This window comes from Balaenoptera ricei, chromosome 9 (assembly GCF_028023285.1).
Source record: "Balaenoptera ricei isolate mBalRic1 chromosome 9, mBalRic1.hap2, whole genome shotgun sequence".
Classification (NCBI taxonomy): Eukaryota; Metazoa; Chordata; class Mammalia; order Artiodactyla; family Balaenopteridae; genus Balaenoptera; species Balaenoptera ricei.
This window is the reverse complement of record NC_082647.1, coordinates 32,311,206-32,324,769: the sequence shown is the minus strand read 5'-3', so window position 1 is coordinate 32,324,769 and position 13,564 is coordinate 32,311,206.

The following is a 13,564-nucleotide window of genomic DNA, read 5'->3' as shown; positions in this document are numbered from 1 at the left end:
GGGAATTTCTAGTATTAAAGGAGTTTTTTGTTATTTATAAATGTGAGTAAATAAATCTTGAGTTTATATTGAGGCAGTGCTTGCTATTATTGTCAGCAACTTTTCATGACTCCCTAGTTCCATAAACCTGATTTCAAAAGAAGTAAACCTGTTTTCTCCAAGCATGTCAGGCCTATTCTTTGGTTGATTATTGTAGTGAATCAATTAAGTAGATTAATGTCCCTCATCTACAAATAGGCTATTTTCTAAAACTCCTTTGTACAACTGGTTGTGTATACTTTTTAAAGAATCCATAGAAACAATGCTATAAGCAGTGTTTAGCTATCCAGGCTAGTCCACAAAAATTCTCATCAAGTCATATGTAGGCCAAAGTGTGTAACTTTGTGATAACAATAGAAAAATATTTACATTCTTGTAATTCAAACAAAATTTCAATAGTTTCTTTTTCTTTTTTTTAATGAAGTGTTTAAAATAGGAGTTGGCAAGCTTCTTTTGTAAAGATGCAGATAGTAAATATTTTAAGCTTTGAGGGCCATATGGTCTCTGTCACAGCTACTCAGATCTGTTTTGTAGCATGAAAATAGCCATAGATAATACATGACGAATAGCTGTGGCTCGGTTCCAATAAAACTTCGTTTACAATAACAGGTGGCAGGCTGGATTTGGCCAGTAGGCCATAGTTGCTGTCCCTTGGCTCAAAATGAAAAATACAAGCTCAATAAGAAGAGATGATGGCTAATTTGTATAAATTCTGAAAAGGGCTTCTGGAATGGATCCTTTCAGAGTTCAGACGTGGGTTTCATTGTATTTTTTAAAATTGAAAACGCTACTTATTAAACATGGCAGTTTTTTGGTTCACAAATAAAACATTTTCCAGAGGAAAATATCTTCACATTTTCACAAAAACAAGACTTGTAAGGAGAGAACTGTTGAGATAGTTTTGGTCATCAAGCACCATTACCCAGATAACTTGGCTGATGTTCTGATGTTTAGGGTTGTCTCTGGGAGGATTAGAGGAAGGTTAGGTAGTACTGGCTATTCATAAATATCTGGCTTTTGTAGTATAAGGTTTTATGATCAATTTAGTAATAAAAGGAAACTAATGCAAAGTGGGTAAAGCAAACAGGCCACTTTAATTAGGGACTGTAAATCAGGTGTTCTGTTTAAATAAATAATGTATTTTAAATTGGTAAACTAATTCTAAAAGTCAAATAAGGAATATAGATCATTCGATTGCTAAGTGAAATGTATTCTAAGTATAAATGATGTCCAGAATCAGATGCTTTCTCAACATAGTTGACCTAACACAAATTACACATGAACCAGTAAACAAACCATAGTCCCTCTCCCTCACAGTAATGAGTTTCTAATATGATATGTTCTCCTTTTGAAATCTAAAATGCCTTGTAAAGATGTATTTTCCTTATTGATGCCAGAAAAATCATTCCCAGAATATGAATTGGATGTCTTTATTAATGGTTGGTGGGTGAAATGCATGAAAATACACCAAATGGTACATGGAATTCTTCCTTCCTGGGTGCACGTGGTAGGCTCTTTATGCTCATAACCCATTCAAGTTGGATTTCATTTTTCATGAGCATTGTAAGGGAGCCACAATTATGAGTGGCAACGTGATTAATATGCAGTGTCAAGTCTTTTATATTCTTTAATGAGACTTTATTCTGTAAGCAATTTCTTATTTATAAAAAGGCTAAAATCAATTTTAACTTGCAGTTACCTCTGTGCTTTGTGACTCAGACACTAAGCCCAACTTAATAATGAATCAAAGAAATTATTCTTGGCAAAATATTTTCACTAAAGTTTTTTGTAAAGGGCAATTAACTGCAAAAAGGACTTAATTTGTTTCTTTTTAACTGAAAAGATACTATCTGTTTAAAACAAAGATAATCTTTTATTAATATTTGCTTTACTTAAACATCTGTTTAACACCTTTATAAAGTCATTCTAAATTTTTAACCTAATGCAGGCTATCCATGTCAACATTTTTCTCAGATGTGTAACATGAAAGATTTATCATGTGGATGAGAAAGTATACAGTCCCTTCATAATGGCATGTGAACCTATTTGTGTAGTAGCCACAGTTAAAAAGCAGTCCTTAACTGGCAGTATAGTGTATTCTGGGCCTTCACCTTCGAAATTAGTAGGGAGCATTTACCAAGTGCATAGGATGTGCCAGGCATGATGCCAAGTGCTTACAATACTGATCATTTTATGTATGGGGAAACAGGCTCAACAGGGTTAAGTGTCTTACAGGAGGTCATACTTGTGAATATCAGGCTCTTAATTCAACCAGGTTTTTGTACTCCTTATATAATATGGCCTAGCAGCAGCAAGTATAACCTCAAAATCTCTGCTGTCAAGTATCTCTCAGAAGCCTCAAGGAAATACTTAGGTATCTAAGGCAGTTCCCAAAGCTGCGTTGTGGACCATTTTCATTTGATTACCTGAGATGCTTTAAATACTCTGGGGCCCTACTCTAACTGATTGTGGTTCAGTAGATCTGAAATGGATCAAAAAGGAATACTCACTAAAAAGCTAAGTAATGAAAGTGTGGTGGAATTACTAAAAGACCTAGCACTTGTCATATGCCTGGATGAATCCCCAATCATGCCTCAGAATCCTTACCTTTAAGACAGGGATAATACCTATCTTCCAGGGTGTGGCAAGTGAAAGTAGACTGCATTTAAAACGGTATGATTTGTGGGCTACAACAGTAAACAGCTATTCTAGGTATTCAAAGACCAACGTGGAAAGGTTACAAACATGGGTCTTATCACTTTAGTTTTACAGAGTCCCACTTGCTATCATATCTGTAAGAGTTTGGAGTATATAAATTATGAGGATTTCAGGTTAAACAGAAGGTATGTATAATAAGTTTACATTATTTTAACAAGTATACAGTAAGATTAATTTGTTTTATGGCAATCATATATTCTTGACTGAGAATTTGAAAATGAAAACTCAAAACACATGTAAACTGGGGCCTCTTCATTTTATAAATTTCCTTTTACTCAGTTTAAATTTTATCTTACTAATTTTTTTTTTTTAAACTTGGGCTGTTATTCTCAGTTTTTACGTCATGGACAAATTTGATTAAAAAAATTACTTTCTGTTTACATGTAAGATTGAAAAACGAATGTTGACAAGGCAGAGCTACCTCCATCCATGTTGATACTGATTCATTAAACAGCACAGTGCTCTCATTAAACCAGCTACAAATTCATTTAATTGCAAGATATTTAGTCCTTATGCTCCATCTTGTTAACAGGGATTATTCGTGTGAATTTGGTCAAATGCTTTGATGTGATCTTCATTCCTCTCTATAATGGGGAAGCTACATGACGTGAGCATAGCTGGTCTTTGTGCAATGATGCTACCTCCTAGTGACCACTGCTTTCTTTTCTATGTGTCCACAGACTTTAAAAAATAGATTTTGGAATTTCTTCAAGGACATGTGTCAAGCTATTAATGCATGCTAGATAATGTGCTCAAAGCTGTGGATATACCAGGGACCAATATTAACAAGCCTCTTGTCCTTGTGATGCTTGTATCTATCTATGTAGCACCTCAACCAAACCATCCTGACTCAGAAATTTACTGTCCACGGTCATGAGTTGTTTCATAAAATTCTTTCAGAGCTCTATGATAACTTATGGGGCTTGAGTTCATTTAAAGCAACTAGAAACTGTCTTTTTAAGTGGATATAATTCATATGAATCATTTTCCAAACTTTTTTTTCTGTTTTAGGATTGTAGAGTCTATGTAGGTTGCATAACACTAAGGATAAAGGCAAACTAGGACTTGACCAGCAGTCTTCTGTCATTAGTTAACAGTATACCATCTGCTGCCTACTATCATCATTTGGTGAATGGAGAAGGAGAGGACTATTCTTTAAGACATCTTTCAGATCTCTTCTTAGGTTTAGCATTAAAAAAGCATCCAATTTTTGTACTGATTTTTTGTTATGCCCTTTTACTTCCATCTTTTTTGTACATCTTTCTTTTTTAAACATCCTTTTATTTTATAAATGTATTACTTGCCAGAAATGACACAGGTCAAGTATTGGTAAAACTAGGATCAAAATCCCATCCTATTATTTCTACTCTGGGGCTCCTTCAGCTCTGTGATGTGGCTTCTTCTGTCTTATCATAAGGGTGATTTTCAATTATACTGTAAACATTTTGTTTTTAGTTTTCTTTTCCCCATATGCTGGCTTTACAAATACCATATAATGAAAATGGTACCAACTTGTTACTATATTTGAAGTATGTTAAAAGGAAAAGAATCCAGGAGCAGGGATTAGGGGTAAGAGACATCTCAGGGGATACAACACACTGTCATTTATGAAAACAAAGTATTGATTACTACTTTATGAAACAGAATGAACAAACTCTAGGCCCAATCAGGTTTCTCAGGAAAAAAAAATTTAAAAAGCAAACATATAGCTAAATCAGATTTCACGAAGTATCTCTTAACTTGATCCTGTATCTGGATACTATTAATGCAAAGATGCTATGGGGAGAGGAATGGATTTGGGAGCCTAGCAGGCTTGGAATTAAATTCTGGTTCAGCCACTTCTTAACTATGGGATCTTGGGCCAATTAATCAATCTCCCTGAACAGCAATTTTGTAATTAATAAAAAGAAGAAAATGATAGCATGGCAACCTTGCAAAGCTAATATGATGATTATGCAGAGAATGTAATTTAACCACATAATATGGGATCTAGATCAGAGTAAAACACTGAATAAATGTTAGTTCCATTTCTTTTCATTTTCTTATTTAAAAGGTAATGAATTGAAGGAGAAAAACCATATGATCACCTCAATAGATGCAGAGAAAGCTTTTGACAAAATTCAACACCCATTTATGGTAAAAACCCTCCAGAAAGTAGCCATAGAGGGAACTTACCTCAACATAATAAAGGCCATATATGACAAACCCACAGCCAACATTGTCCTCAATGGTGAAAAACTGAAACCATTTCCACTAAGATCAGGAACAAGACAAGGTTGCCCATTCTCACCACTATTATTCAACATAGTTTTGGAAGTTTTACCCACAGCAATCAGCGAAGAAAAAGAAAAAAAAGGAATCTAAATCAGAAAAGTAGAAGTAAAGCTGTCACTGTTTGCAGATGACATGATATTATACATAGAGAATCCTAAAGATGCAACCAGAAAACTCCTAGAGCTAATCAATGAATTTGGTAAAGTAGCAGTTTACAAAATTAATGCACAGAAATCTCTTGCATTCCTATACACTAATGATGAAAAATCTGAAAGAGAAATTATGGAAACACTCCCATTTACCATTGCAACAAAAAGAATAAAATACCTAGGAATAAACCTACCTAGGGAGACAAAAGACCTGTATGCAGAAAATTATAAGACACTGATGAAAGAAATTAAAGATGATACAAACAGATGGAGAGATAGACCATGTTCTTGGATTGGAAGAATCAACATTGTGAAAATGACTCTACTACCCAAAGCAATCTACAGATTCAATGCAATCCCTATCAAACTACCACTGGCATTTTTCACAGAACTAGAAGAAAAAATTTCACAATTTGTGTGGAGACAAAAAAGACCCCGAATATCTAAAGCAATCTTGAGAAAGAAAAACGGAGCTGGAAGAATCAGGCTCCCTGACTTCAGACTATACTACAAAGCTACAGTAATCAAGACAGTATGGTACTGGCACAGAAAAAAAAAACAGAAATATAGATCAATGGAACAGGATAGAAAGCCCAGAGATAAACCCACACACATATGGTCACCTTATCTTTGATAAAGGAGGCAAGAATATACAATGGAGAAAAGACAGCCTCTTCAATAAGCGGTGCTGGGAAAACTGTACAGCTACATGTAAAAGAACGAAATTAGAACACTCCCTAACACCATACACAAAAATAAACTCAAAATGGAATAAAGACCTAAATGTAAGACCAGACACTATCAAACTCTTAGAGGAAAACATAGGCAGAATACTGTATGACATCAATCACAGCAAGATCCTTTTGGACCCACCTCCTAGAGTAATGGAAATAAAAACATAAATAAACAAATGGGACCTAATGAAACTTCAAAGCTTTTGCACAGCAAAGGAAACCATAAACAAGACAAAAAGACAACCCTCAGAGTGGGAGAAAATATTTGCAAATGAAGCAACTGACAAAGGATTAATCTCCAAAATATACAAGCAGCTCATGCAGCTCAATGTCAAAAAAACAACCAACCCAATCCAAAAATGGGCAGAAGACCTAAATCGACATTTCTCCAAAGAAGATATACAGATTGCCAACAAACACATGAAATGATGCTCAACATCACTAATCATTAGAGAAATGCAAATCAAAACTACAATGAGGTATCACCTCACACCAGTCAGAATGACCATCATCAAAAAATCTACAAACAGTAAATGCTGGAGAGGGTGTGGAGAAAAGGGAACCCTCTTGCACTGTTGGTGGGAATGTAAATTGATACAGCCACTATGGAGAACAGTGTGGAGGTTCCTTAAAAAACTAAAAATAGAACTACCATACGACCCAGCAATTCCACTACTGGGCATATACCCTGAGAAAACCAAAATTCAAATAGAGTCATGTACCACAATGTTCATTGCAGCTCTATTTACAATAGCCAGGATATGGAAGCAACCCAAGTGTCCATCAACAGATGAATGGATAAAGAAGACGTGTCACATATATACAATGGAATATTACTCAGCCATAAAAGGAAATGAAATTGAGTTATTTGTAGTGAGGTGGATGGACCTAGAGACCGTCATACAGAGTGAAGTAAGTCACAAAGAGAAAAATACCGTATGCTAACACATATATATGGAATCTAAAAAAAAAAAAAAAAGGTCATGAAGAATCTAGGGGCAAGACGGGAATAAAGATGCAGACCTACTAGAGATTGGACTTGAGGACACGGGGAGGGGGAAGGGTAAGCTGGGACAAAGTGAGAGAGTGGCATGGACATATATACACTACCAAATGTAAAATAGATAGCTAGTGGGAAGCAGCCGCATAGCACAGGGAGATCAGCTCGGTTCTTTGTGACCACCTAAAGCGGTGGGATAGGGAGAGGGGGAGGGAGGGAGATTCAAGAGGAAAGAGATATGGGGATATATGTATATGTATAACTGATTCATTTGTTATAAAGCAGAAACTAACACACCATTGTAAAGCAATTATACTCTAATAAAGATGTCAAAAAAAGAAAAAGTAATGAGTCAATCTATAAAATCCTACCTGTTTAATGTCTTCTTTAGAACTCTTCCATTACTGAAAAGTAAAATGAATTTGAATCAGCAATAGAAAAATACATGATAATATTAAGAACATAATACTATTACACTTTGCCACAAAGTATCCCTTGGAACACACCTGGAGAATATTCCAGAGTGAATATTGATTATACTATTGGTAGGCAATTGGTGCATTAAAATCTCTCGCATCCGTACCACCACAATCATTATATGTCAGAGAATGTGATTTAACAAAATTTGATACCTAGAAGTGAATTACAGTTATCATAATCCTAACCTAACCCTGTCAAATCAGAAAATGGCATCATGACACAGAATTGGTATCACAATTGCAGAATAACAAATTTAAACAGCATGATATTTTTCTGGACCTCTTTCCCTAGGGGCAGTAAGAAGACAGCACACTTACTTCACTATAATTCTTTAGTCTAGGGAGGGAATGTAGGTAGAGACTGTTCAGTATAGCATGAAGCCTCCATCCTAAGGCCTAGAGGCACCATACTTCACATTATGGCAGGTAACAGAAAACAGATAAGAGATAATGATCCTTTCAAAAACTTTCCAGCTGCCAGGGGAGAGGAGTGCAAAAGACACCAATGTATTTACTTATTATTTTTCTTCTTAGAACGATGGTAGTAAACTCATTTAGCCCTAGCCATTTTATCTACATTGTGAATTGAATTCTGCAAATTTGGTTATTTGGTATTTTCTCTCTCTTGGAGGAACAAATAAAAAGGTCCCATGTTAAGAACTTACCTACTGTGAACTAACTCTCATTGGAGTTTATACTCAATGAGGTAAGTTTAGGATGAATCATTGAGGAGGTGGTGGCAATCTGCTAGAGGGGAACCTGCCAGATATGCAAATAGCAATTGATATCAACATATTCAAGCTACCAGAGTAAGACACCAGGTGTCCCTCTCTCTAGTGGAAGAAATTCTTATTTGCACCATGTAAGCCAAAAAGTGTCATTTTAAAAAGTACTTTTCATGCTAGAGAAACTAGTTGTAGAAACTAGATTGTGTGGCACAGATTATCCAGGTTCATCTCTCAAGGGAAGAGGACCAGTGAGGAGCATTTGAAACAGTATTTATTGTCAATATTAACTCTCTTTCCAATAAAGAAATGATAATGAAAGAGTTTGTGATTCTAGTTTTTAAGTGGTGACCTCTTGAGATTCTCTCTTCTTGGTGCTAGAGAGGCTGGACTCTTAGGTAGCAGGATGGTCCAAAGTCAGTGCAGTGTGATGTCACTTTCTAAATCCTTTCCATCATCATGCTTTGTCAGCTTGCAAGGCATTATAATGAGCCCTATGCCAAAGGACAAGTTTTCCATTAACTTGGCATTTTTAAAAACCATTTAAAAAGCTATCCACTGATCTTTCTATTACAGAATGTTGTCGCATGACTTAGCTGCCTTGAAAATTGAATATAAAGATCAAACTTAGACAATGTAGATATTACCCCCAAAGTAGAAACATATGGAAATACAACACAAATAATTTTAAGTGTATATTGAGGTAAGAAAAAGACTTTTTTATGCTCCAGTATTAGAGCAATACCAGTATACTTAAAAGACACAAGAATTATTAGTTGAGTGAATAAGTGAATGAACGAAAATTATGTTTTCCTTAGAAAAGATGTTTGAAAAACCATAGAAATTAACTCTATAGTGAGTACCATGACAATCAGAACTACATCTATTTCATGCTTGTGTTTTTGACATCTGGTAAAATGCCTGATGTATAGAAGATCTACAAAATTGCGACTAACCTAATGGTGGCTTCATACAGTTGTTCAGGTCATGCACTGCACAAGTTACCACCTCTAAGAGGCACCATTTTCACTGCAGCACTTTTGTCTTTGTGACATATTTTTGTACTTCTATTAAAACTTTGAGTTAGGTCCAGAGATGGGCTATTTGTACATTTATTATACAAACATAACTCTTCTGGCTGATGGCAATAAAGTATCTTGTTCTAACAAAATTAGTAAATGTTATGGACTGGATGCTTGTGTCCCTCCAAAATTCATGTGTTGAAACCCTAATTCCAATGTGATGATATTTGGAGGTGGGGCCTTTGGGAAGTAATTGAGTCATGGGACCCCTCCTGAATGGGATTAGTACCTTTATAAGAAAAGGCCAGAGACAGCTAGCTCTTTCAGCCATATGAGGACATAGCAAGTAAACCAGGAAGAGGGCCCTCACCAAGAACCCGACCATGCAGGCACCCTGATCTCAGACTTCCAGCCTCTGGAATTGTGATAAAAAATGTTTGTTGTTTAAGCTATCTAGTCTATGGTAATTTGTTATGGCAGTCTAAATTGATTAAGAAGTAAATCATGATGATTAGCCAACAAACAGAAGAAAAGTATTTTGTTCTAAGGGGAACAAAACATTCTCTTCAAATTATGAAAGAGAAAGGTCGATAATTGTTAATGCAGCCACATATAACTTGTGATTCTCAATAAAGAATTGCTTTAATAATTTCTATACTGATCGCAAAAGTAAATTAAAATATAATATCTTATTGGTATTAGTGTACACCATCTAAACCTGATATATATATATATATATTTTGGCTGCGTTGGGTCTTTGTTGCTGCTTGTGGGCTTTCTCTAGTTGCGGTGAGCAGGGGCTGCTCTTCGTTGTGGCGCACGGGCTTCTCATTGCGGTGGCTTCTCTTGTTGTGGAGCAGGGCTCTAGGCGCGCGGGCTTCAATAGTTGTGGCGCACGGGCTTACTTGCTCCGTGGCATGTGGGATCTTCCCAGGCCAGGGCTCGAACCCGTGTCCCCTGCATTGGCAGGTGGATTCTTAACCACTGCGCCACCAAGGAAGCCCTAAACCTGGCATTTCTTATTGCAGTTTGTATTGTTTTCTGTTTGTTTAAAGTCCCAGTTTAAAAACAGGTGCTTTTCTTACGAATAAATCACTATGCCATTTATTATAAATGATTATGACTTAATAATAATTTATTAGAAATAATTTGTTGTAAAAATAATAAACCCATTTTATAACAAGTCCAATTTATTTGTAATTATAGAGAAACAAATGACATACATAATTACTTCCTAATTTGTGCAAAGGCACCATATGGGTTTAATGAACTTAGTGAACTTTTGAAACTAAAGAAATTTCCCTTCAGACATTATTATTTTAGACTTTAACAATTACCTTCTTAAATAACCACAAATTTAGAATTTCAAGAAAGAAAAACTAGCAATGAAATTTACATATTGATCTTTAAATAGCTCTTTCATTATCAAAACTTTCATAAGCCTGCTTTCTGTATCTTTGGCAGGAACACCAACAGAAAATCCACTGAGAAGTTTTAACTGCATAGCTATGTTTGAGATGAAGCATATTGGGATCTCTTTTATTATTTTTCCTGAGAAATTACATGGGAATAGTTATTTAGGAAAAAAATGTGATAAATAACATTGCTATTTTAATACTTATGTAAGGTACTAACCATATTACATAATACTCATGTGTCTGATAATAGAAGAGACAGCAGATCATTATTCTATTAATAATAATTATATAAAATTAGCATATAATTATCTATACATTCCAAATTTCTGAGCTGTACTAGCTTTATATTAGCATATAAGTGAAAAATTATTCTCAGGTCATCATGAATTGAAGGTGGTGCAGCTCATAAAATTAACCAGAGGTAGTGTGATATGACAGGAGGAGACCTGAAGTCCTGAAGCTTATCAGTTCTTGTCCCAGTTCTAACACAGCTAATTTTTCTTGGTCAAGTAATGCAAATGAGGGAGATGATGTTGGCCTGGACTACAGTGATATCAGTGGTCAAATTCTGTATGTATTTGGAAGTACTGCATGCAGGTTTTGCTAACTGATTAGATGTGGCCTTTGAAAAAGAAGGAAGTCAAGGATGACACTAAAACTTTTGACCTGAGCAACATGAAGAATGGAGTTACCTGCCCTTAAGTAAGAAAGACAGTGACAGATTGGAATGTCAGGAGGTCAGCTGAGACATGTTAAGCACGAGATGCCTATAGAGTCTATAGACAACTGGATATACCAGTCCTGAGTTCAGGGGAAGGAACCAGACTGGAACTTCCAGATTTGGAGTTGACATTGCATAGATGGTATTAAAGTCATGGGACTGAATGAGATCACCCAGAAGGGAATATGGTTAGGGGAAGAAATCAAATGGATTCTGGATATATTCTGTAGTTAGAATTGACAGAATTTGCTGGCAGTTTAAATGTAGGTGTAAAAGATAAGATTCAAGGATGACTCCAAGGATTTGGGGGAAAATTAAGCTAATGATGGACTGATCCTGGGGCTCTCCGTTACTGGAGATAAAGAGGAGTTAGTGAAATAGACTGAAGAGGAATGGTTAGGAGGGAAGGAATGAAACCAGGGAAGCGTGATGTCTTGGAAGCCAAGTGAAGAAAGTGTTTCAAGGAGCAAGCAATAGATTAACATAATTAACGTGAAAACTGAGAAATGGCAATTGGAGATCATGGTCAATCATACTTAAAGCAGTGTGGATTGAGAGAAATGGGAAAACAGGGTAATGATGGGAACTTAAGTGAGAACAGAAGAAGAATGTAGACAGAGATTACAAGATTATAGACAATTCTAAGTCTTTTTGCTGTAAAGGAGAGAAATGAGGCAATGGTTGCAGGGGGAGGCGGGTCAGTTTGTTTGTTTTAGGATGGACAAACACTAGCATGTATTTATGTTAATAAGAATGTCATCGGAGAGGGAAACCTTAAAGACACATGAGAAAGCAGGGGAGGGGGGTTGCTGAAGCAATACAGAGGATGGGCTTCTAGTATGTAAGCGAAGTGCTGGCCTTTGCTAGAAACATGGATATCAACATGAACAAGAGAGAAGGTAAAATATTTTTTGGCAAGGTGTCGGTAGGTGGGTAGATGTCCTGGTAGCCTGCAGAATTTCTCTTCTGATTAACTCACTTTTCTCAGTGGATCAGGAAGCCAGGTCATCAGCTAAGAATGAGTTTGAAGAGAGAGAATATATGAAGTGTTCAAGGAAACTATGAGTGTGAATGGATCAGGCAAGTATCTAAGGATTGCTGGGAAGCATACCAATCCATTTCAGGTGGGTTTTCATGAACTGAAAGTGAGAAAAGACAGCATGGATTTGTTTTTTCCTTTAGTCAGAACCAGTGGCTCAGGGCAGACATGTTTAGATGGGAGTTTTAGATTTAACCAGCTCTGTGGTTTAGGTAGACAAGTAAGAAGAGGAATGGGGGCAAACATGCTGAAGGTATATACATGAGAGTGATAATGATTAACCGTGGAATTTAACCTACTTAAGTAGGGAAGTGAGAACACAGAGTGGGGTGGTCAAGGTCAGTGAAATGTGGCAGAATTAATGGACTGTAGGTGCAATGAGTTAGAAGGATTTTTGGAGTTTTGTGATGAGAGAGTGAGCTAAAATATGAGAGATGGTATTCAAAAGTATGTTTGAGGGCTTCCCTGGTGGCGCAGTGGTTGAGAATTCGCCTGCCAATGCAGGGGACACGGGTTCGAGCCCTGGCCTGGGAGGATCCCACATTCCGCGGAGCGACTAGGCCCGTGAGCCACAACTACTGAGCCTGCGCGTCTGGAGCTTGTGCTCCGCAACAAGAGAGGCCGCAACAGTGAGAGGCCCGCGCACCGCGATGAAGAGTGGCCCCCGCTTGCCGCAACTAGAGAAGGCCCTCGCACAGAAACAAAGACCCAATACAGCCATAAATAAATTAAAAATAAATAAATAAATAAAGTGAATGATTTAAAAAAAAAAAGATTTCCTCAAAGGCCCTTGCAAGGTGCAGCTTTAAAAAAAAAAAAAAAAAAGTATGTTTGAAATTGAGATTATGAAAGGATCTCAGTTATTGTTAAAAGCGAGTTGCGCCTTCTGAACCATGTTAGTGGGAGGCAGGGAGTAGGCTGGAGGCAAGATCACTGGAGGAGGTTCATCTCCACCAGGAGTAAGGTAAATCTTGGTTTGCAAGAGTTCAAGCTACTAGGTCTATCCTTGAAGGGAAAGGGGTATTTGTAAGAAAGCTGATAGATTTCTACCCAAAGATGCTGGATCTAATAGGAAGACTGAGAGTGTTGACAGTTAATCTAAGATCTTGAGTGAAGAATCTGGATCTGGGCAACCCGGGGGCTGGGTCCCAACCTCGGGTGCCAGAGGCCCTGGGCGTTGCTAGGCAACTGGGAAAAGCCGCCCACACAGGTTCTGATCTTTGGCCCACTTCCGGTCTCTAGCCGG